This window comes from Cervus canadensis, chromosome 15 (genome assembly GCF_019320065.1).
Source record: "Cervus canadensis isolate Bull #8, Minnesota chromosome 15, ASM1932006v1, whole genome shotgun sequence".
Lineage (NCBI taxonomy): Eukaryota > Metazoa > Chordata > Mammalia > Artiodactyla > Cervidae > Cervus > Cervus canadensis.
In genome coordinates, this window is record NC_057400.1 from 47873251 (window position 1) to 47897408 (window position 24158).

Consider the following 24158-nt stretch of genomic DNA (forward strand, 5'->3'; position numbering starts at 1 on the left):
GTATTTGATGTTTGAGCAGAGTTAGTCATCTCTTCCTTTAAAGAGCTGAATAGCATCTTCAGTGGGACGCTGAGAAGGCACTAGAGTAGTGCATTAAGAAAGTAGCTAGTAATATTGTCAAATTGTGTGATGTCATAAGCTCCTAAAGCAAAGTTACAGATGTTCATGACATCACATTCACTCATAATTATGTTGCTGCTGTCTGACCATCTTAAACGGATGACTCTGTCTACTAAAGAATAAAAAGAATTTATTTTGGACATCAAAAAAAAAAAAAGAAAGTAGCTAGGCTCAGTAGACCTACATTCAAACACAGCTCCACTCCTACCCGGGTGTCATTACGCAAGAAGCTGGCTCTCCCAAAGTCCTGATTTTCTTTTTTGAAAAGGTGACAATGTGAAACAAAGGGAGTTGGGGTGATGATTACAGATAATAAATGGAAGTAAATTACCATACAGTAGGCATTCAGTAAACACTGACATTTGTTACAAATCGTAGCAAACATTTACTGAGTATGTACCTTATCTCAGTACCATTCTAAGCACTTTCTATGCACTGATTCATTTAAACCTGAGTACAATTCTATGATTCGGGTACTGTTGTTATCATTGTTTTTACACATGGAACTTTGAGAGCTTATATCACAATAAGCAGCTAAGTCAGTATTTAGACCCATCTCTTGCTCTTAACCATCACACAATACCACGTGTCATACACAGTGGCTTTTAGCAGAAACTGGAACCAGTAGATGGATCCAGTGGGACCCAGCGGCAACGGTGCCCATACCTCTCTCCCGCTCTTCACATCTGGCTACACTGAGGGACCACTGTATTTTAGTCACTTGACTTTACCCAGAAATCCTTCCATAATGTGAATGGTGAGAAGAGAAAATTATACCTCTCATTATGAAGGTTTATAGACATACAGATTGAGACCCAAGGATCAGATTAACGAAAGGCAACTTCTGATTGGCTCCTAGTCTGTTATGTGAAAAAGTCTGATCATCAGCCAATGTTAGAGTGGTCATGAGTCATAAATAGAAGGGAGAATACTCATACCTAGAAAGCCCAGCTCTGCCGCTAATTAGCCAAGTGTCATGGCACAGTGGCTTCAACTCTCTGGATCCTTCATCATTGGAAATAAAGATGTTGCCCTAGATCTTAGATCTCATGGCTACTCAGGAGCTAATCCTAAGCTTCCTGTGGACTTTGGCTTTAGCCTTCTTTGACCTGCATAAAGTTTTGTTTTGTTTAATTGAATTTTAAAATATAAATTCCAAAGGTTTCACATAAAACTCTGTGTTTCTGTCTTCCCTTGAGAACCTGAAGTCGTGGCATTATTGAGCCTGGTTTTCATTATGGCATCAGTGGAAGGTATCAGGCGGACCTGAGCCTTGGCGGCTGCCTCAGATGGGATGTGTGTTCACCAGCTGAGCACGGCTCTGCCTCTCTCTGCTGTCTCAAACCCAGTCTGCTCCCTCACTGACCCTACCTGCCTGGTCTTATAGGCATATAGGTTTGCAGTCCGAGGACCAGCTCTGATGTTTATGTGATCGTTTGTTTATTATTATTTTTTATTTGATCAACATCTGTTCAGAGCTTGCTTACTTGCCATTCTATGTACTGTATTTATAGCCTAAATACAAAGTTTTCTTTTTATATGATAGCATTCTGCCTTCATCTCTCTGAGCCTGATTAATTTCCAGTGTTTCTGAAGTGTTCTTTCTTCCTCTTATCCACCTAGGTGACTTCAGTTTGCTAAGCAGCAGCTTCTCCTGGCATGAGCCACTGCAGATCTCCTCATCAGACGGGCTGAGACCATGCTCTGTGCCCTGTATCTGGAGTAAGGAGAACACAGCAAGGTTGGTCCAACAGGTGGGAGAAGGATGCACTGCTCAGTTAGGTAGCCCATCACTGTGGAAAAATAATAGCAACTCTGTACAATCAGAAATCAGCATCTAAGAACTAATGAGTACAGAAAAAAATTCATTTTTTTCTTTTATTAATGTTTACCTATTATGGTTTGTAAAATAACCTTGCCATAAATATCTGTACAGGAGGGAAAAATTGATAGCTCTTTTTTAAAAGTTCATATTCACAAGTGTCTGTGAAATCTTTGACTGATTTTAGTGATGGCCTCTTTTAAGATGAAATTGTAGGGAACTGAAGATATGCCTTAGGTGACCTGAGACAATGCCTATTTAAAAATCCATTTCTCCAAGGTCATAGCTAATTGATTCTTAAATTTTCTTTGCTGAGGTAACCTTGTCCCACAGGCAATTGTACTTCAATTATTTCTCATTTCGCTTGAAAATAACAGTATTTCATATAAAAAATGATGGTATAGTTATAAGAAGTGTCTAAAATAACAGGTAATCATAACAATGTTTTCATTTAAAATGATAAAAAGCAAAGATAAATGCTCAGACTACTTCTTTATACACTAACTTTTTGTGGTAAATAACATGCTAAGTTTATAAAAATGATTGCAGCCTTCCTGGAGTATGACTCAGAAAAAGAAGGCCCACAGCTCCACACTGGCAAGAGGTAACTTGAACCATAATTTTACCTTTCCCACCATCATCTCTGTGATGTGGGCCAGTAACTTAATCTCTCTAAACAAACTGTTTCCTGGCACCTGAAGTGAAGAGTTATCTCCGAGTGCCTTTTAAATACTGATTCAGTTTGACATTGAAGCGCAGCTGTGAGTGGAGGGCAAGGTGACAGCTCTGAACTAATCTCTACGAGATAATTTGCCAAAAGTGAATTCAACACCATGCACATTCACTGCATCCCTTTCTTCTTTTCAGTATTTACAAAGTTTACAGCAGTGTGTACTGAATGTGTTGATTTTTGCCACTTTTGAAGATTCCTGTAAGGGCTATTTGAAAGAACACCCGGGTTGTCTTTGTCTTGCCCCCCACCATTGTATGGAGGGAGTATCCCCTGATAAGGGGCAATGGAGAGGTGATAGTCCATAGCCACAAAGAATGTCAGCAGAGACGTGGCATTATCACAAGGATTCTCCTAATTGAAGACAAGTGTTAGATTCAGTATTTAAATATATTAGGTTGATTAACCGTTTTTGAGAACTGTTCCATGGAATTAGCCTGTTGACATGGTCCTTCCTCAGGGATGTAGGAATGTATGATGTATTTATTTGTTCATTCACTCAGCTGTGCCGGCCTTAGTTATGGCATTGTGACACCTTTAGTTGTGGCATTCAAACTCTATTTGTGGCATGTGGAATCTAGTTTCCTAACCAGGGATCAAACCCAGGCCTCCTGCATTGGGAGCACAGAGTCCACCATTGGACCGCCAGGGAAGTCCCCCTCTTAGAGATCTTATAGTTCAATGGAGGTAAAACATCTAAAACTAAAACAGAAAGTAAATAAATAATACAATTACAAATTGGGGTAAGCATTATGGAAAACAAAAGGGATGCTAAGGCAGTGGAGAGTGAGAAACTGCTTCATGAAGTGGTCACAGAAGGTGCGAGAGTCAAGAGAGCCGTTCCCTTCCCTCTCCAGGCGCATGATAGGATTGCATCGCCTTAGTCCACCCACGGTTCCGTGGACCATGGGATCTGGTCTGGCTCATCAGTTGTGTACAGAAATATGTGTCACTTCCACATTGGAGCATCTAAGTGTTACTTCTGTAGACCCCTTTCCCTGAGGCAGTCTAACAAGTGTTGTGTTCCAAGATGTGGTTGCTCTCTTAGCCTGGAACTTGTGTGACTTCAAGGAACAGAGTTCCTTCAACCAACTCACACTGGACGTGTAGCCTGTAGCATGAGGAAACAACAGGCTGTATTGTCTTAAGCCACTGAGATGTGGAAGCCGTTTGTTAACACAGCTTAAGGAAAACAATCCTGCCTATTACAAATGGCATCTCTGAAGAGGCAGAGGGATGATTTACAGAGGCTTTAAGACAGAGGGCCTTGAACTTGGCTGGTTCACAGAATTGAATGAAAGCCAGTGTTACTGGATTAGAGTAAATCAGGAAAAAATAGCAAATAATCTTTAGTTTCTACTCTCTCAACTCTTGCCTGTTCTGGTTCTGAGGCTGTTCTTATATTTATATTCCTGGCAGAGCTTTAAGATAGATCAAGTAGCTTGACTCTAAATGCTTTTGATTTGCTTACACAAATCAAACTCTCATACTTTAACCCTCGCTCTGGATTATGATCATTTTTATCGAGAACTTGGCATGTGGGTGATTGATATGATAATGCAATCCTAATGCAGTCCCTGAAGCTGAGGGCCTGTACCCTCTCAGTCAATGCTGAGGTGCGCTTGGGTGTCTAGGTCATTCATAGCTGAGACTTGGGATGGCAGCCCACAGCACTTTGCATTTGAATAATGTGTAATATTGTACAGTTTTTAAGGTCTCAGTTTTCATATCCATTTCTAATATTCCAGCAACAGAATCTAGGGAAAAGCCCACGTTTTCGGGTGCCCCGTCATAGCCCATTTAATGTATATGTAGGAGAGATTGTCTTTTGCACTGAAGAGCTTGTTTGAAACCAAAACGAGAACCCCTTAGCAAAAAGCAAATTGCATGAGTTGCAGTTTATCTTCTTTGGAAGAAAAGACGAGCTGAGTCAACCCCCCTGGGGTTTGACAACTAAGGTATTTCTTTATCCTTGACACTGCTCAGATAGAGCCACTGAGATTATAACTGCCTTTATTGAAGTTTGGTCGATTTAGAGGAAGTACATCCATCTTATATTACAGTCATTCTTGTACAGTCCTTAAAGTCTTAAGGATTTTTTATTGAGGTGACTGAAATCCTGCTTAAGAAAAAATCAGAGGAGGGAAGGGAAATGGATCTAGAATAAAAACAGGGTCCTTAATATAGTCCAGTCTCAGTGCTGAATGCTTTCATATGTAATATTACTATCCCCATATCGTGGAGGAAGTAACCTAGAAAGGTTGTGATCACCCAACCAATGACTGGCAGACCAAAGAAAGGACAGTCTTCTCCCTCCCAAGACCCTTCTATTTATCTCTGCCACTAGAGAGGAAAAGTCTAGAATGCAGAAGTCTCCCTATACCATCACCATGGTTAAATATAAAATGACCATGTCCTGCATTTCTGTAATCTCCAGAGTTGTCCTCTAAAAGATAAGTACTAGATCACTCTCAACTTATTACATATCTAGAAGAGCCTCTAAACAGAACTGGTTGTAATAAGCTAAGCTCTGCTAATTGTACATCTTCCCTTTGTTTCGCCTCCTTCTGTATAATTAGTGCCGTCTTGAAAATAGAAGTTTTCCATGACATTAAAATTCTTACACAGCACACCCTCTAATTATTTCATATCTTCACATTAGGGACTAAGATACCCATGGTGGAGGGGGTAATTCTGTTCATTATTTAATTAGTTATAGAGGAATTCAGGGAAAAGAGATTATTAAAATAATTTCTACTTGACTCTGAGATTTTTTTCTCATTGCCTACTCCCTCCTAACTTCAAATCTCATCATTTTTGGTACCAGAGTAAGTTATGCCTGTTAGGGTCTCCTTCTATTAAAAAGTTACCTATTCTTCAAGATCTACCCAAAATCCCCTTCTTCACAGGTCTTTCCAGATATCCATCATTAAAATTCAGCTTCGTCTTCCATACTCTAGGGTACTAATCCTATAGAATCTCTCTGTTTTGTAGTATAGGAGTAGAAATAGGGCAGAGATGGTTGGTAACTTACTCAAATATGTTTCCTCTCTTTTTCTTGGGCATGTAACTCAGCAGCATGTCCTTGCCTGCCTTAGAGTTGGGTGTGATCAGATAATGAATTTCTCACAGTGGGAAACAAATGAAGTGGCATGTTTCCTTTTGGGGCCAGATTTTTAGGAGGTAGGTTGCTCCATGCTTGCCCTCCCCTATTGAGAGCTGCATGAGAAAAGTCTGATGCCCTCAAGGATAGAGAGAGTCAGGCTCCTAGATCACTAGGTAGAAAGCTGTCTGGCCAAACAGAAACAGCCTCACTAGGTTGAACAAGAAATAACCATCTATTGTGTTAAGGTTGGAAATTTAGTTTATATGTGATAGCAGCTAGTGTGGACATACCTAATATAGTGTGTGCACATTTGTGCTTATCTCTGTGACTCCCTCCATTTCAGAAGCCCCAAAATGACAGGAACAACAACAACAACAAAAAAATCACCCTTCACTGGGAGTCTTATTTGGAAATGGAGCAGATAGTCATCAAAACGAAGGATGGAGGGTCTCTAAATCATATCTAGTATTGGGAATACCATTTTTTCATTGGCAAGCAACCGACTAGAATTTTGAAAATAATCTCATAGGCAACTAACGGGGTAGAGAATGAAAGGGATACCCAGTTAGTCAGTTCATTACTCATTCAAGTATTCGTCATTCTTTCAGTCAACAAGTAGGTACTGGACATATTCTACATGACAGGCAGTCCGATAACAGTACTGATCAATCACAGATCTAGTCCCAGCTCACTCCAAGTATATACTCCACCTATCCAGCAAGTCCTCAGACTACCAAAGGTGCATTTAGCTTCTCACCCAGGTTTTCAGGTTCTTTATCTATAAAAGTAAACAATAATATTATCTACTTCTCCAATTATGTTGTATTTTTAATTAGATAATGACTTAAATATGATTATAAAATTTTTAGCACTGTGCTTCACATTTGAACTTGATCAGCACTCAGTAAATCCTAGCTATTATTATTCTTATTAATTTAGATTAATTTCATAAGATTGTACAACAACAACAAAAAATCTGCCTGAAAGAGACTATGTGGAATATAATTTCCCCTTTTCAGTGACTTCTGATATGAGAGTTGAGGGGTTGGGAATAATGCCCCACATTTAAAAGAAAAGAAACAGTATATGCAAAGGACCAGTGATATGAGGAAGCATTTTTGGGGAATTGAAGAAGTAAGAAGAGAGGAGTAGAGAGATCAAGGAGGAAAATGCAGCAGGATGAGACCATGCAGAGCCTTGGGACCACCACGTAGCCATGCTAAGAATTTGGCCTTCTTCCTAGTGCAAGAGAAAGTCACTGAATGGTTTCAAACACATAGTGGCAAAGAATACGATCATCTTTGTTTTTTTTTAGAAAGATCACTATGGCTGGAATGCATAGGTAAACCACTTGAAAAGTTATCATAGGAGAGTCAAGATAAGAAATACCCATATGTTGGGTACAGTTGTAATAGCCACGCTTTCCGGGAAACAGACTCACTCAGAAGGACAATGCAGATAGTGGAGTGCAGTTTATTATGCCAGCGGGCCCAAGGCAGAGTCTCCTCTTAGCCAAGGACCCCGACCAGCATTTGTGAAAATCTTTTATACCCCATGTATACGTGTCTAAACCCACCACCTACCCCATGTGTACGTGTCTAAACCCACCACCTACCCCATGTGTACGTGTCCAAACAGTCAATAGTCAATAAGCCCGCAGTTACATTCCAACCAGTTAATAATCGATAAGCCTGTGATTACATCCTGATAGATACAAAAAAAGTTTATGACCTGTCCGGAGACAGGGGTGATTATGGTATGCTTCCTCTTAGGCAATGAGTAGCCTGGATGTGATCTTCAAGATTCCCCTGTCTGGAGGGGGTCTTATCCTTCCATTGTCGTCCCCACAGGCACTAAGCAGAGAGTTCAGAGTCCGCTGGAGAGGCAGCCGAACACGGCCAGCACGGACAGGCCTGAGATGGAGTCCAGGCCCTATGAATTCCTTCTTCACAGTGGTGGTAGTGGAGATGGAGAGAAGTCATAAAATATGAGAAATGTCTGAAGTGACATTGGCAGGGCATGGTGATGATTAAGTACAGAAATGAGAAGAAGACAGCTGTTAACAATGGTTCCTGGTGTTTCAGGTAGCTACAAGCACATTTCATAGAAATAGGGAACCCTAAAGAGAATCAGGGTTGCTAGGACATGAATTTACTTTTGTCCATGCTGCATTCAGGTGCCTCCAAGATATCCAAGAAAATAGGTCAAATACACAGTTGGATATATTGGTCTGGAGCTCCATAGATACATCTGAGCTAGGGTGTGAATATAAAGGTTATTGGAATGAATAAAAGTTATTGGAATAGCAACTGAGACCAAGGACCTGAGAATTTGCTTAGAAAATAGGCAAAACTTAAACTGAGAAGAATAAAAGAGGGCCTGGGACCTAGCCTTAAGGAACTAGTTATCAAGTTAAGCAGAGATGTGTATGTATTAGAAGAGCATTACTAGGTATTGGCTTAACTGATCATGGAAGCTTTATAAGTCCAAAAATCTGACAGAGGAAGCCAGCAGGATGGAAACTCAAGAAAGAGTTGCAGTTTGAGTCTGAAAAATCAGGAAAACCAGGATCAGTCAACAGTGCAGATGAAGTCCAAAAGCAGTGCTGGAGAATTCCCTCTGGCTTGGGGAAGATCAGCCTTTTATTCTATTCAGAACTTCATCGAATTGAATGAACCTCCCTCCCGACCCCCACCTCCCAACACCCCCGTTATGGCCAACATTCTGCTTTACTCAAAGTCCACTGATTTGAATGTAAATCATATCCAAACGTCCTCATGGGAACATCCAGAATAATGTTTCACCAAATATCTGGGCACCACAGTCCAGCCAAGTTGACCCATAAAATTAATCATCACAGGGATACACAAAGACAAGCAGAAATAGTGATTGAGTCCCAGGCTCTATACTCGTTGCTGGGAATACAGTCTACATCATGGTTTACAGTCTGAGCCCAGGGACCAGACATCTGGGTTTGAAACCTAACTTTGCCTTTTCCTTACCCTGAGACCTTAGGCAAATTACTCAATGATTCAGTGAGTGAAGTCACTCAGTCGTGTCCAACTCTTTGCGACCCCATGGACTGTAGCCCACCATGCTCTTCCATCCATAGGATTTTCCAGGCAAGAGTACGGGAGTGGGTTGCCATTTCCTTCTCCAGGAGATCTTCCCAACCCAGAGATCAAACCCGGGTCTCCCTCATTGTGGGCAGACGCTTTACTATCTGCGCCACCAGGGAAGTGCCTCATCTTTAAAATGGGCACAGAATAACCCACCTTTGTTGATTGTAAAAACTAGATCAGGTAATAAACATAAAGGGATTAAAAAACCGATTGAACATGGTGAGGGCTCAATAAACATTCACTCTTATGTTTAAGGCAGACCTGGTCTTTTCCCCATGAAGTGACAGAAAGCATCACAAGCAGACAACAGTGTCAAGGAAGGTGATAGAAATACCTGACCCCATCTTAGATGAGGGCCTGATCTATAGCGGGAGGAGGCAGCAGTACCTCTGCAGTGTTTTTGGGAAATCTAGAATTTTTTTTTTTTATTGTAGTGGTTTTTGCCATACATTGACATGTATCAGCCATGGATTTACGTGTGTTCCCCTTCCCGATCCCCCCTCCCAGCTCCCTCTCCATCCCATCCCTCTGGGTCTTCCCAGTACACCAGCCCTGAGCACTTGTCTCATGAATCCAACCTGGGCTGGTGATCTGTTTCACCCTTGAGGAAATATGGAACTTAACCATCCTTTTTCCTCCATGTGAAGATACCTGACATTTGAATGGCATGTGACCTTGTAAAATAAGCATCCTCTTCACTCTTTTCCGATAAGACCCTAAAGAACTTCCTGGTGAAATATAACTGTTACCTAAAGCACTATCAGTATCAGCCTCCATTAGCTTGAGGTAGATTCCTTCTCAAATAAACTACTCAGGTTCTAATGGGACATTGTCTTCCTTTGATTGAGGCAGGACTGAGGAGGCTCCTGGAAGCTAGGAAGGGGTTGGGGAAATTGAAGATGGCAGATGGGAAGGCCAGGGGAGGGAAAGAACAAGGGGAGGAGAAAGGACAGCAGGGCCCTTCTTGTTACTCACCCCTGGGTTCCCCTGGGGTTCACTCTCCTCCAGACCTTGTGCCTGCTCATGCCTACTCATGCCTGGGATCCTTAAAATATTTTCAGCCCAAATGCTTGATCTCCTTGCTTTAAATAAGTATTCATTTTTTCAAAAATTAATTATTTTGGGCTGTTCTGGGTTTTCGTTGCTGCACAGGCTTTCCTCTAGTATCAGCAAGTGGAGGTTACTCTCTAGTTGCGGTGCCCAGGCTTCTCATTGCAGTGGCTTCTCTCATTGCAGAGCATGGGCTCCAGGGCGCATGGGCTCAGGAGTTATGGCTCCTGGGCTCTGGAGTACAGGCTGAATAGTTGTGGCTCACAGGCTTAGTCTCTCCACATCATGTAGGATCTTCCCAGATCAGGGATTGAACCTGTATCTCCTGCATTGGCAGGCAGATTCTTTACCACTGAGCCACCAGGGAAGCTCATAAATAAGTATTAATTTTAAGGTTTGTGTTCTATTTTTTCCCTACTATGGGTCAAAGTAGTTTTCTCGAGATAGGCTGGCAGTAGAAGACAAGTCTCTTGCTAATTCCATATCATCATATTCAGAGTACACCATAAATAATTTTCTCCTTGGAATATCCTTTACATTTCTGCTTCTGAAGGACAGTCTACCCCTTTTATTTGCCTGACTCAGGGCAGTAGTTCAGAAAGTACAGTGCCCTTGACCTATATCAACTGGAGAAATGCTGATTGCATTTGCTCCTCTGTCTTTGTTCTCGGCTTGTGCAGAGGATCTGTACAATAGCACTTGGATCCACTCTCTAAACTCTGTAGACATTGCTAAGTTGTTTAATGTATTATCCAGTTTATAATTCAGTATCCAGGGCTTCCTTAGTCGCTTATCAGTTTCTCTCATAGCTCAGTCGGTAAAGAATCTGCCTGCAATGCAGGAGACCTAGGTTCAATTTCTGGGTCGGGAAGATCCCCTGGAGAAGGAAATGGCAATCTACTCCAGTATTCTTGCCTGGAAAATCCCATGGACAGGGGTCGCAAGAGTCAGACACAACTTGGCAACTAAACCACCACCAGTAAAGAATTTGCCTGCCAATGCAGTAGATTCAGTTCAGTCCATGGGTCAGGAAGGATCCACTGGAGAAGGAAACAATAACCCACTCCAGTGTTCTTGCCTGGAAAATCCCACGGACAGAGGTGCCTGGTGGGCTACCGTCCTTGGGGTTGCAAAGAGTTGGACATGACTGAGCAACTAAACAGCAACAATTCAGTATTCACTGTGAGGTTGGCATTTGTTTTCTTTTTCTTTTTAAATGAAATACTGATAAAGATCTTGGACCATGACTAACTCAGAGCTAAACTCGGGTGTTTATTACCCTATGATTTCTTCTCTTTGAATCCTGCAAGCTAAGGCATTACTTTAGGTGCTTCTTTTTACTTAAAGATGGGGGCCCTGCAATTTCCCCCAAGATGGGATTTTTTGAACATTCTTCATCTGGGCAGAGTTGCAGGTCCATCTGCTTCTGATTCCATGTCTCAGGCACGTGCCTTGTGTGGAATGGCCTTGGGCAGACAGCTGGGAATGGGCTGTCCCTCGACTCCCAGGTTCATGCTCTACTACTCTGCCCGCCGGGGCTCACAGCACGCTCTGTTCATGCCTGAAAACCAGTAAGGCTTCCCTTCGGGCCTCCCAAGCCCCAGGAAGAGGAACTGATAGGAAGGGCAGGAGCCACTGTCCTTTGGCTTCTGATGGATGTCTTCCAGAACAACTGCCTAGGCAGCTGAGGCAGAGGTGAAGACGAGGAGACCCAGGAGACACTGGGTACCTACACTTTAGCTCAGTGGGTATCACCTCTCTCAGCCCCTGTGGAGGTCTGTGGGTCCCAAACCCTCACAGATCCTTAAGGAAACTGATTAGGAGATGCTCTGTCAGGAGTGAGGTGAAGGTGAGGAATGAGGCACTGGTCTGGTACTAAATGAGGCCCAGAGAAGGGATGAAGTTCAGGGAAAGGGTGAGAGTCGGGGATGCCAGTAGCACACAGGAATATTGGCCAATAAAGCACACAGTTTTGTAGCGTGGTCTACCAAGCATCCTCCCCACCATAACAATCACACTTCGCATTCAGAGGCACGACCCCAGGCCCCAGGGACACCAGTGTGATAAAAGGCACAGAGGCCAAGGCTCAGACACCAGCGTGGTTTGTACATCTTCCCCATGCCAGGCGCCTCACAGGTCATCTCATTTATTGCTCACGATGGCCCTACAGGTAGGTCTTTGCTCATTCACCTGCCAGTTGAGGAAACGAGGCTCCCCAGAGTGAGGCACATGGAGTAGCACAGATGACACTCTGAGGAAGCAGGAAGTGAGACGGTTCATTTAGTCACAATGCAGTGCTTCCACCCCTAAAGGCTGACACAGGGCAGTGGAGAATCTGACAAGCTCCTCAGCCACTGTGATCCTGGACCAGGCCCTCTCAGTGCCCCCTGACCAGCTAGCTGGGTTGGCCTCGAAGGCACCTCAGTGAGAGTGAAGAGCAACAGGGAGCAGGCAGTCCCTACCCACCCACCCATACCCGGAGCGGGGCTGAGGAGCAGGGAGCCAGGCTTGTGCTAGGCAGATAACACTCGCCCTGCCCTCTCTCTGGCCACGGACCTGACCCTTCCTCTTCTCTGCGGGGCTGCTGTGAGGAGTTGGCTTTCCTGATGCTGTGTTTGTGGATGGCTCTGGATGCACTATAACCAGAGTCCTTCTCAAGCTGTGCCTTAGCCACTGAGCAGACTAGAGTGGGAATTAGGAAATTACACAACTCCTAGGTTAAAAAATAAGGAAAAAAAAAAAAGAAGTCCCCAAGGGTGGAAGTTGGGTTAGGACTGGTCACATCACAAGGTTGCCCCATCCTAGACTTTGTGACAGGTATTCCCGGTAGATTTCACTCAGCCCTGGAGATACAGCACAAAGGGATCCCTGAGAACAGACAAGACTTCTCCGGGCAGCAAAGGTGTCACGGCCTAGAGTGGATAATCCTTCCTCTGCCCTTCTAGAGTAGCTTACTCTTAACTCTGCTACATTTATGATGAAGAACTTCTTTCCCAGTCACCTCAATACTTAATTGCTGTGTGCAAAGCCCCCTGCTTTCTCACAGCCTGTGACATGTCCAGCATACCCCTCTGGCTCCCTGGCGTCCAGCCCAGAGCCAAAAAGTACTCCTCTATAGATGTTAGACAAATAAATTAGCATAAACCATTTACTTCAAGGATTTGGAAAAGGCCCTATAACATGAAATGGTCAACAAATCCTCCTTCACCAATACAAGCTACCTGAGATCCAACAAATGGCTTTTCATGTCTTTCCTAATAGCACAAAATATCCCTTGGATCCTAGTGAAGTAAGTCTAGCACATGATGAACTGCCTTATAAATTAATGGACACCACCCCGTGAACTGGGTGGTCTATAGGCATTGGCAGTGGCCAGAAATATGATAGGCAGTGGTCATATAGTTGATGCGAAAGCCACCATAATGGTTCCTGATATATTTCCTATCACAGGCCACATAGGAGATGAATCTCTCATGCATCACGTACTCCCAACAAGATAGTCCAGCCACACCTCTTTCTTCTTTTAAAAAAAAAAAAAAACAAAAATACTTTCCATTTTGTATTGGGGTGTAGCTGACTAACAACGTTATAATGATTTTAGGTGAACTGACAAAGATTTCGCCACACATATACACGTATCCATTCTCCCTTAGACTCCACTCCCATCCAGGCCCACACCCCTTACAGGAAAGTAAATCAGATGGCAAGTGAGTAAAATCAATATTTGTGTAAAAATACATTTGAATCTGCTCTAATTTGAAAAGTGGAACCCCAGTAATGGGCAGCCTTCATTGAGTGTTTACTGCATGCTAAGTTCTGTGCCATGAGCTTTGCATACATGATCTTAATTGTGCTAGGAACAACCCTGCACAGTGGGTTCTATAGAATCTTCATCTTGCAGATTACAAAACGAACTGATGGAGGTTATGCAGTGTTTCCAAGACTAATACATGGCTAGGACTGAAATCCAAGTCTGTACATTTACACTTACCTGTCCAAAATCATCATCCTCAAATTTCAGCACCTGGTGACTATTATTATAAATTTCCTGTGACATCCCTCGCAAATGACTGCCACAATCTGTATATGGTGACATGAAGAACCTTTTTACCAGGAATACAGTGCTGCTTCTATCAAAACTGGATTTTGCTCCCTTGGTGGAACTCAGTTCAATCATTGGAGTCAGTTTGTATCTTAAAAATCAGCAAGATAATAGCCATCTTTTATTGAGTCTCTTTTATCTTGTTCAGTTCAGTTCATTCTCTCATTCATGTCAGACTCTTTGCGACTCCATGGACTGCAGCACTCCAGGCTTCCCTGCCCATCACCAACTCCTGGAGCTTACTGAAACTCATCTCCATAGAGCTTGTGATGCCATCCAACCATCTCATCCTCTGTCATCTCCTTTTCCTCCTGCCTCAATCATTCTCAGCATTAGGGTCTTTTCCAATGACTCAGTTCTTCATATCAGGTGGCCAAAGTAATGGACTTTCAGCTTCAGCATCAGTCCTTCCTATGAATATCCAGGACTGACTTCTTTTAGGATGGACTGGTTGGATTTTCTTGCAGTCCAAGGGACTCTCAAAAGTCTTCTCCAAAACCACAGTTCAAAAGCATCAATTCTTCAGCACTCAGCTTTCTTTAGAGTCCAACTCTCACATCCATACATGACTACTGGAAAAACCATAGCTTTGATTAGATGGACCTTTGTCAGCAAAGTAATGTCTCTGCTTTTTAGGTCTCATTTTGTCTAGATTTGTCATAGCTTTTCTTCCAAGGAGCAAGCGTCTTTTAATTTCATGGCTGCAGTCACCATCTGCAGTGATTTTGGAGCCCCCAAAAGTAAAATCTCTCACTGTTTCCATTGTTTCCCCCTCTATTTGCCATAAAGTGATGGGACCAGATGCCATGATCTTTGTTTTCTGAATATTGAGTTAGGGCTTTCTGCCCTAAGGGTGGTGTTATCTGCATATCTGAGTTTATTGGTATTTCTCCCTGCAATCTTGATTCTAGCTCATGCTTCATCCAGCCCAGTGTTTCTCATGATGTACTCTGCATATAAGTTAAATAAGCGGGGTGACAATATACAGCCTTGAGGTACTCCTTTCCCAATTTGGAACCAGTCTGTTGTTTCATGTCAGTTTTCATGTTGTTTCTGTTGTTGCATGTCTAACTGTTGTTTTTTGACCTGCATACAGATTTCTCAGGAGGCAGGTAAGGTGTTCTGGTATTCCCATCTCTTTAAGAACTTTCCACAGTTTGTTGTGATCCACACAGTCAAAAGCTTTGGCGTAGTCAGTAAAACAGAGGTAGATGTTTTTCTGGAACTCTTACTTTTTCAATGATCCAGTGGATGTTGACGATTTGATCTCTGGTTTCCTCTGCCTTTTCTAAATCCAGCTTGAACATCTGGAAGTTGATGGTTCACATACTATTGAAACCTGGCTTGGAGAATTTTGAGCGTTACTTTGCTAACGTGTGAGATGAGTGCAATTGTGCAGTAGTTTAAGTATTCTTTGTCATTGCCTTTCTTTGGGATTGGAATGAAAACTGACCTTTTCAGTTCTGTGGCCACTGCTGAGTTTTCCAAATTTGATGGCACATTGAGTGCAGCACTTTAACAGCATCATCTTTTAGGATTTGAAATAGTTCAACTGGAATTCCATCACCTCCACTAGCTTTGTTTGTAGTGATGCTTCCTGAGGCCCACTTGACTTCACACTCCAGGATGTCTGGCTGTCGGTCAGTGATCATACCATCGTGGTTATCTGGGTCATGAAGATCTTTTTTATATAGTTCTTCTGTGTAGGCTTCTCTGGTGGCTCAGAGGTTAAAACGTCTGCCTGCAATGCGGGAGACCTGGGTTCGATCCCTGGGTCGGGAAGATCCCCTGGAGAAGGAAATGGCAACCCACTCCAGTGGTCTTGCCTGGAGAATCCCATGGACGGAGGAGCCTGGTAGGCTACCAGTCCATGGAGTCGCAAAGAGTCAGACACGACTGAGTGACTTCACTTCACTTCACTTCACTTCTGTGTATTGTTGCAACCTCTTCTTAATATCTTCTGCTTCTGTAGCTTCAGGCGGTTTCTTTAAGAGCTGCTCTGGTTCCTTTAATCTTGCCTCAGGTGATCTCCTGATGAGCTTCTTGAGATTATTAAATTGTGATCTTCTCTGGATTGCTAACATCTTCCATTTCTTGGGGATTTTATGTGTATCTCTTGAGATAGAGTTGTTGATGGACAGGGAGGCCTGGCGTGCTGCAGTCCATGGGGTCGCAGAGTCGGACACGACTGAGCAACTGAACTGAACTTGAGGTGGAACCAGGACCCTGTCCCAAGTCTGCACTATTGTTTCTTGGCTGCTCCTCCCTTGTCTCAGCATCCCGTCCCTTCTCTGATTGACAGCAGTTCTTTAAATCTTTCCTTTGGGATTCACGGAAGGTCATGGAGGCTGGAGTCTATTCCCTACAGACGAGAAACAGCGGGGGAGGAGAGCGGAAAGGCCTCTGTGGCCAGGAGCCCCACAGGGTCCTGCTTGGTTTCAGGAGGAAGGTGGGAGAACAGGACAGAAAGTGTTGGCAGGAGGATCCCTAGGAGGGAAAGTGTTCCAGAGGTGGGTATAAATCCCCAGCAGGAGAGAGGAGAGCGGGGCGAGAGGTGAGCTGGGAGACCACACAGTGAGGGTAGGGTGAGAAAATGGAGGAGGCAGAAGAAGGGGCTGCAAGCACCACAGAGTCTTTGGGGAGGCGAGAAAAAGGGAAGGAAATCTCTGGAGAGCACTGACAATTTTTTATGAAGGAGAAAAAGAAGCAGCTTTCCCAGCCCAGAGCTGACATGTGTGTGGGAGTCCTATTGACAATCAGATCAGTTCCCTGTCACTCTCACCAGTCCCCACCTCTGTCTGGAAGTCATGCCCCAGGGAGATGCCTTCAGGGACTCAGAAAAGTAAATTCTCTGGCGCCCTCCCCCCTTGAGCCGCCTCCTGAATGCTGAGCCTTACTAAGAAACTTAATAAGACCTTTTCACACACCAGGGAGCAGGGGTCCGTAGTGGGCAGGCTGTTGAGCAAACATTCCGTTGTCCGGATTTGAATGAGGAAAGATATTTAGCTGGAATGAGATGGAATAGGGATCAGTTCATGCTTAAAAAACATAGAAGTGTTGGTCAGAGAGGAAACTCAGGGACATATTCAAGTTTTTCCATCTGTCAGTGAAATGTTATCACTGAGGAGTTTGTATGTTCTTTTATTTCAAACTTGCCCACAATTTAAAAGCATCAGTATCAAGATAGTGCATTGTTCTATATACAGTATTTGAAGGTGATGCTACCAGTGGTGATTCTCCTGAATGACCGTGGAATCAGTTGAAAAGAAGAATGGATGTCTGGCAATCTCCTGTGTTGCACAAAGAATTGATTTCAAACTGTAGCTGTTTGAAAATAAATACTACCAAAACTAAGAGACTGATATAAAAATAAACAAGGGCTTCTTAATCTGTATTTTCACAAACAACTGATTTAATCACTTCGACTTTAAACTCACAAATCAAAAGGTCAGCCAGTTTGATTAAAAACACGTGCACAGTCCAGCTGATTGACTGAATTATATGCTTGAAGAAGCAGCGGTGTGATGCTAAGAGAAGTAACTTGGGAGTCAGGCAGCCTGGCCTCTAGTTTGGGCTCCATTTCACAACCCTTGTAAGAACCTGGATGACCTCTGAGCCCCAGGACACCGTACCTACATCCTGGATTCTGGTGATAATCAAATGAGGTAACATAGAAATAATTTTGTACACTGGGAAGTTCTCTCCAAAATTCCATCATTACCATCGATAACTGTTACATAAGCCCAAAGCCACGTATTCACCAATCCTTTGAAATGCTGCTGCTATATTTGATACACTTACTCATAGAAACTTTCTCATGTTTGGCAACTTCTGTCCCTCTCCTATCTGAAGTCTGAATCCTCCTTCCTAACAGTGCCCTCTGCTACCAATTTAATGCAGCACCATTGAAGATAATCTGCCCAACTACTGCTGCAGTTAATAGAAATTCTCCTTTCAGTGTGGTGCATCTGGTGTGACATCTGTTTAAAACCCATGGAGAGGATTCAGTGTTCACAAGCAAATTGAGTAATTACTATGTAATTACACTATAAATTGTGCAGTCAATGATTTGCTCTCAAAATTCATCTTTTGTACATACTCACTATGACAGCCACTTGGGTTCTTCTAAGATGTGCAGATCTGTTCTTAAAATGGTCAATATAAGGATGTGAACTAAACACCTGTGGCCAAAAAATTAGCGGATTATCTCTAGAAAAGAGAGAGTGTTAGAGAAGGAAGAAAATGAAAGTGTGGAAAGGAGACGTTAATAGAGTGAGAAAGAAAGGGGAAGGATATTTTGAAGATTATCTAAGTCTTTCTCAGTTATTTTGTAAAACCTGTGAAATTACTAAGCCTTGCTGGCAGGAGAAAACACAAGAGGAGAGATCAGAGATGCAGGATTTCGCCTGCTTCATGAAGAGCCCATTACTAGTGATAGCTATTTGGACTTTGGGAAACTGTACCATATGTAGAGAGTAGAGAATTAATGACTTAAGAGATCATATCTAATAGTTCTTGATAACTACCAACTTTACAGTGGCTAAAAACTGAGACCTAACACTTTGCTGAATGGTTATAAAGCATAGATCTATGCTTCCTCTAAATCTGTGTTTTAAAAGCCAGCCAACAAATATTTATCATCCACATGTTATATGGTATATGAAATACGTATTAGACTACATGCTTGAAGCAGCCTGGAATATAAATAAATAAGGCAGCAGCATGGCATAGTGGAAGAAAGGCTAGCTTGAGATCCTTCCTGACTTGACTTTGAATCTTGAGCTGTGGGACTGAGCCATATGAAGCTGCTGATGTTCAGTCATTTTTAAGCTACATACCTGGCAATTTCATACGATTCAACCAAAAGGAATTAGAAATGCCTCTTAAATGTTTGAGAATTAGAAAAAATGTTTATAAAATATTTATAATGTTTGTATAAATGTTTATAGTTTGTTTATGGTGGAAGGGATTTAGAAGCATCTTATTCTTGGTCACCAAGGGTACTAAACATCATTACTGTATAGTGGAAATAGGACAGATGAGTTAAGACAGTGTTGTAAAAGTCAGAGCTATGAAAGTCTCCCCTTTGACCACTGTATGTTTAAAAATACAAATCTCACTAAATCTTTAATGAAAGGAATTTTATTAAAATGAGAGGATTCATTTGTTAAAACAAAGGCATTTGCTACTACATAAACATGCAAACACACACATACATGCTAAGTCACTTCAGTCATGTCCGACTCTTTGTGGCCCTATGGACTATAGCCCGCCAGGCTCCTCTTGTCTATGGGGTTGTCCAGGCAAGAACACTGGAGTGGGTATATCTGATCTCCAAAACCAAAATTCTATGCCATATGCCCACTGCAACAAGCGGTCTGTTCGAATCAGTTATTCTGTAACTATATTAACATCAAGTGGTTCCATTTTAACAACACAACACTTTCCAAATGTGTATACTTCAGTTTTCAAAAGGTAAGTCCCATTTAGGGATGGGCTGCAATTTTACAAAATAAAAGTGAAAACCCAAAATGCACACCAGACACCCAGTTTCAGTAATAACGGCTTTATTCCTTTCCTTTGCATGGGAGCAGCAGAGCGCTTGCGGCATCAGAGGCAGCAGCAGCAGACAGCTAGCAGCATTAGCCAGTTTGCTAAGTAGGGACAGGAAGCAAGTTCAATGGAGCAGAAAGGTCCCTGCCTCTGTGGAATTGATGGAGAGAAGGAATGTGATTGGTTTCCTAAAGGGCAGACAGAGGGGTGATGGGTAATTTCACCTCCCCTCACTAACCATGCCTGTCTATCCGAGATGAATCAACACCGTAGATTACACATTATGCAAATGACAGTGACAGTTTGGCACCTAATGCTCTCCTGCCAGGGTTTAGATTCGTTCCCACTGTTGTCTGAGAAGAGTGAAAGTAAACATGCGCCCTCCCCCTCCGCGGCTTCTTTGTCCTTGTGAAGAACAGCTTTCGCCAAGCCCGCAGCTCAGAGCCTGAGCCGTGTAGCAGTGGCCGTCTCTCCTTGCCAGGTGGTGAGCTCAAAACTCCCAGACTCGGAAAGTAACTTCACAAAAACAAGAACAGAGGTGCCAGTGACTGTTGTAGATCATACGGAGAAGCTCTCAAGGAAATCCAGGTCCTTAAATTATGCAGGTTTGATCCCTGGGTCGGGAAGATCCCCTGGAGAAGGACAGGGCAATCCACTCCGGTGTTCCTGCCTGGAGAATCCCGTGGACAGAGGCACCTGGTGGGCTACAGTCCACGGGGTTGCAAAGAGTTGTACGTGACTGAGAGTGTGCATGTGCGTGCACACACACACACAAACTACATTTAGAAAGATACTGCAGATGTTTCAGTGCCAATGAGTCAGAAGAAAACTGCTACCCAAAAGGAGCTATTTCCTGATTTGCTCATGGAAAAGTAATTCTGGGCAATGATGGAACAACTGTGATGTAAGCTCTTCTTTCTCCCCACCACTGAAAAGACCATGTCTTAATCTGGGGAAAGGAAAGCTGACAGTTACTGATTTACCCTCACATAAATACTCTAAAAGAGAATTGATTTGACTCTCCCACAACACCACCTCCCCACCACCACCAAGTCCCAGTGTAAAACTAGAAGACACATGCTGGAATTATAGAAACAGCTAGTCTGTACATGAAATATGACATCTTTAAATGAACGTGATCAGGTTTTAGTACAAATTCCCAAGGAATTCTGGAAGTTCTTCCTAGAGTTCCTAAGATATATTCATATCTAATATGTGATTTATCCCTGGGGTAGATGATTGTCTTAAATCATCTTTTAAGACTACTTCCAATGTTGAAATTTAGACTATAGGGATGAAATCAGAATTTTTAACAAAACAAGTACAGCGTTGGACTTCTATATCAGTGAAGAGCTAAACTATTGTAGAGTGGATTATTAACTAAAATGAGAACTTTGCCAGACAAATTAGGGTGTGCTGGGCTGGTCACCATTTCAAAAATACCCTCTAATACAGGTCAGAACTTAAAAAAAAAAAAAAAAAGAGGGGGTGGGAATCAGTTCAGGGCAATGGTGTTCTTGTGGTCATAGGATCAATCGTTATAACTTCTCATGCTACAAGAAGCCACCATTTTGTATAATGACTTAGTAAGGGTAATGATCTTTCATATAAACACTTGTGCCCACAGTGGAAAACTTAAAGTCAATAAATAGATACCGCTCAGGTGAAGCCTAGATTTTTTTTTTTCTAGAGAGAGTCAGCCCTGTCTGAATAATGATGTTATCTTCTTAGTGAACGTCCTTTGGTGCATAAGGCAGGAAGACAGCAAAAGACTGACTTTCCCTGACTTGTCCATCCTTGAAAGGCATAATGTGGTCTCTTTTCTAGAAAATGAGAAGGCTCTTGATAAAAACAGACACCTGAGTTCTAGTTGTAGATACCACTGGTTCTTCTACTTGAGTCACAGTGGTTCATCTCTCTACAGACTTTCTTCCTATAAAATGTAGTGATGAAGTGACTAAACATTGAAATCTTTCTTTATGCAAGTTAAGAAACTCTGTCACTGCCTAAATTCTGTCATTTATTTACCAAGAATGGCAACTTGATATATCAGTACATTTGAGCCTTGAGCAACAAGGGTTTGAACTACATGGGTTCACTTACATGTGGGTATTTTTCAGTAAATATAGTGCATTTTCATTTTACAGATCTTTAACTGTGTAAAAAAGTTTGTATTCAATTAGAGATCACTATATTTGAAATCATAAGCACTAGGGTTTGAATCCTGATTCATTGACTCCAACTGTTTTTAACATTTCCTTTGTTTTTGAGGCAGAGATAGCTATACATGGATTTTGGATTTTACCCGAGGGTTAGCACCCATCACCCTTGAATTTTTCGAGGGTCAGCTCTGTACCTTTGTGATACTCAGAACCTCCTTGAACAGCTTTTTTAAAAAGTGTTTCAAGAAAGTTACTGTGGAGCAATCTCCTCTGTCCAGGGTTAGAACATGATATGGATCCACTCAAGGTCTTCACCCTTAAGAGAAGGTTGGCTTTTGTGGTTCATTCACATCTGACATTTGATCGTTATAAGCCACCTTGGTATCTGGAGACCACAATTTGAGACAGTGTCTTTTTATGCCTTTAGGATTAGAAAGACAATGGGATTAAGCCTCCAATTTGGCAAATTCCCCAGAGACCCTGCAATTATAGGACTACTCTTTCACATTCTCCAGTTAGCAAATGTGGGCACAGTGGCATTGCCACACTTGCCAAGCAGTTTCTGCAAAATGTCCAAATAAAATATATCAGGCATCTAATGAGGACTAAAGGCCCATTCCACCCTCCCCCTTTTCCTCACACTGTGTGAGAAGCTATACTGGGCTTGATTTTTAGCCAGCAGCCACTAGCCCTGGTCCTAATTAGGAGAGTAAAATGCCCCTGACAAAGATATAAGAAATCCAGATGTCTACAGTGAGTACTGATCTTGAGATTCTGTATTTGCTGCCAAGAGAATATCTCAGGGAGAAAAACATGTGAAGCCACAGGAAATAAGGATGAACAGGTAATGTATTTAAGTCATTTTCCTCCTAATATGTTTCCTTTAAAATATAACTTTTTTTTCTTTGCTTGTTTTTGCGTAATTAAACACCAGAAACTATTAACTTGATTTGGTCTAGGTTTTTAAATACTTGAATAGAATGTGGTTTGTTGTACGTGTTAAAGAAGCTGGGGGGAAAAAATGAATTAAGATGTATTCCCTGTACTAGGTCATCTAAAGATACATAATATTTCAAAAGTTATTTTGTCCAGAGAATAGCGGTGACTTGTTCTCTCACATTTTCTGTCAGACGCTGAAAGTTAAGAGTTAAAACAAATGAAACAAGGAGGCTTGAGCTGTCTTCAGTTCCTCTGATTTAAGCCCAGGTTGAAAGCTCCAGCGGGAAGCAGCAAGCAGAATATTTCAGTGACTCACGCTGATGCCCCCAAAGTGAAATTTCACTGCTTACGCCCTGTGACTCCACTTGTTGTTGTTATTATTTTAGCCACTAAGTCATGTCTGACTCTTTTGCCACCACATGGGCTAGAGACCACCAGGCTCCTCTGTCCCTTCATTTTCCAGGCAAGAATACTAGAGTAGGTTACCATTTCCTTCTCCAGAGGATCTTCCCAACCCAAGGATCGAACTCACATCTCCTGCATTGGCAGGTGGGTTCTTTACCACTGAGCCACCTGGGAAACCCCCTGGGAAGTCACCTGGGAAGACCCCTATGACTCCACTAGGTCTTCCCTATATCCATCTACACTGAACAATGCATCTCCGCATCTCATACATACTTTTACACCATTCATTTCATTGCTTACAACACTGTATTGAAATAAACTGCAGGTGGCTACTCTCTAGACTTTACTTTCTTAGAGGACAGTATATTATTAATGCTTTATCCCCCAGAATTAACACAGCACCCACACATAAAAGAGACAATAATAACATCCTTACTGATAATAAATTCTATTAAAATATTTAAATATATTTGTAACTTTCTCTCAATATTAAAACTAGTAATAGTATCTGTTAAGCACTTCTGTGTGCCAAGACAGATACTGAGTGTTTTCCTGATGTTTATTTCACTTAATTTTCATGAATCTGATGTCAATACACTTTTCATATGTTCCAGTTGAAGAAATGTTTGCAGAATGGTGATACAGCTAGTAAATGGCAGAATTTGAACTCAAGTTATCTGACTATATGATCTGTCGTTTTAACATTTCACAGTACTGCCTCCTGGGACAAATCCCTTAACAAATGTTTTTCAGAATTACTGGCAAAATCCCAAATTCTGGGAATTAAAAACTAAAAGTGTGTTGCTGCATTTTTCATCAACATTTGACTTGTAGAAAGAGCCAAGGTTTTTCTAGTCCAATTTGACCTCCTTTATATGAAAGATTACTTCAAGGTGCTTCTTAGAGAAAATAGGATGAAAGGCAGTCAGGATCTTATCCTCCCAACATAGCATGCATAGAATAAGAGATCCATTTAGACCAGTGAAATTCAGTCACCAGGCTCCCTTGTGGCATCCCTGACAAGAACTTTTATGGTCAGTCTACAGA

At 42.2% G+C, this 24158-nt stretch overlaps 1 protein-coding gene across 8 annotated transcripts in view; it reads left to right on the forward strand.

The window, feature by feature from the left end:
* Positions 1-24158, forward strand: part of B3GALT1 (beta-1,3-galactosyltransferase 1) — a 606250-nt gene that overhangs the window by 555462 nt on the left and 26630 nt on the right. For 7 of the 8 annotated variants that reach the window (XM_043488138.1, XM_043488136.1, XM_043488139.1 and 4 more), the window contains one exon: positions 1744-1861. The gene's annotated coding sequence lies outside the window, so the exon portion shown is untranslated. Of the gene's footprint in view, positions 1-1743; positions 1875-24158 lie in introns of all 8 variants that reach the window. The other variant, XM_043488137.1, reaches the window with a different exon arrangement.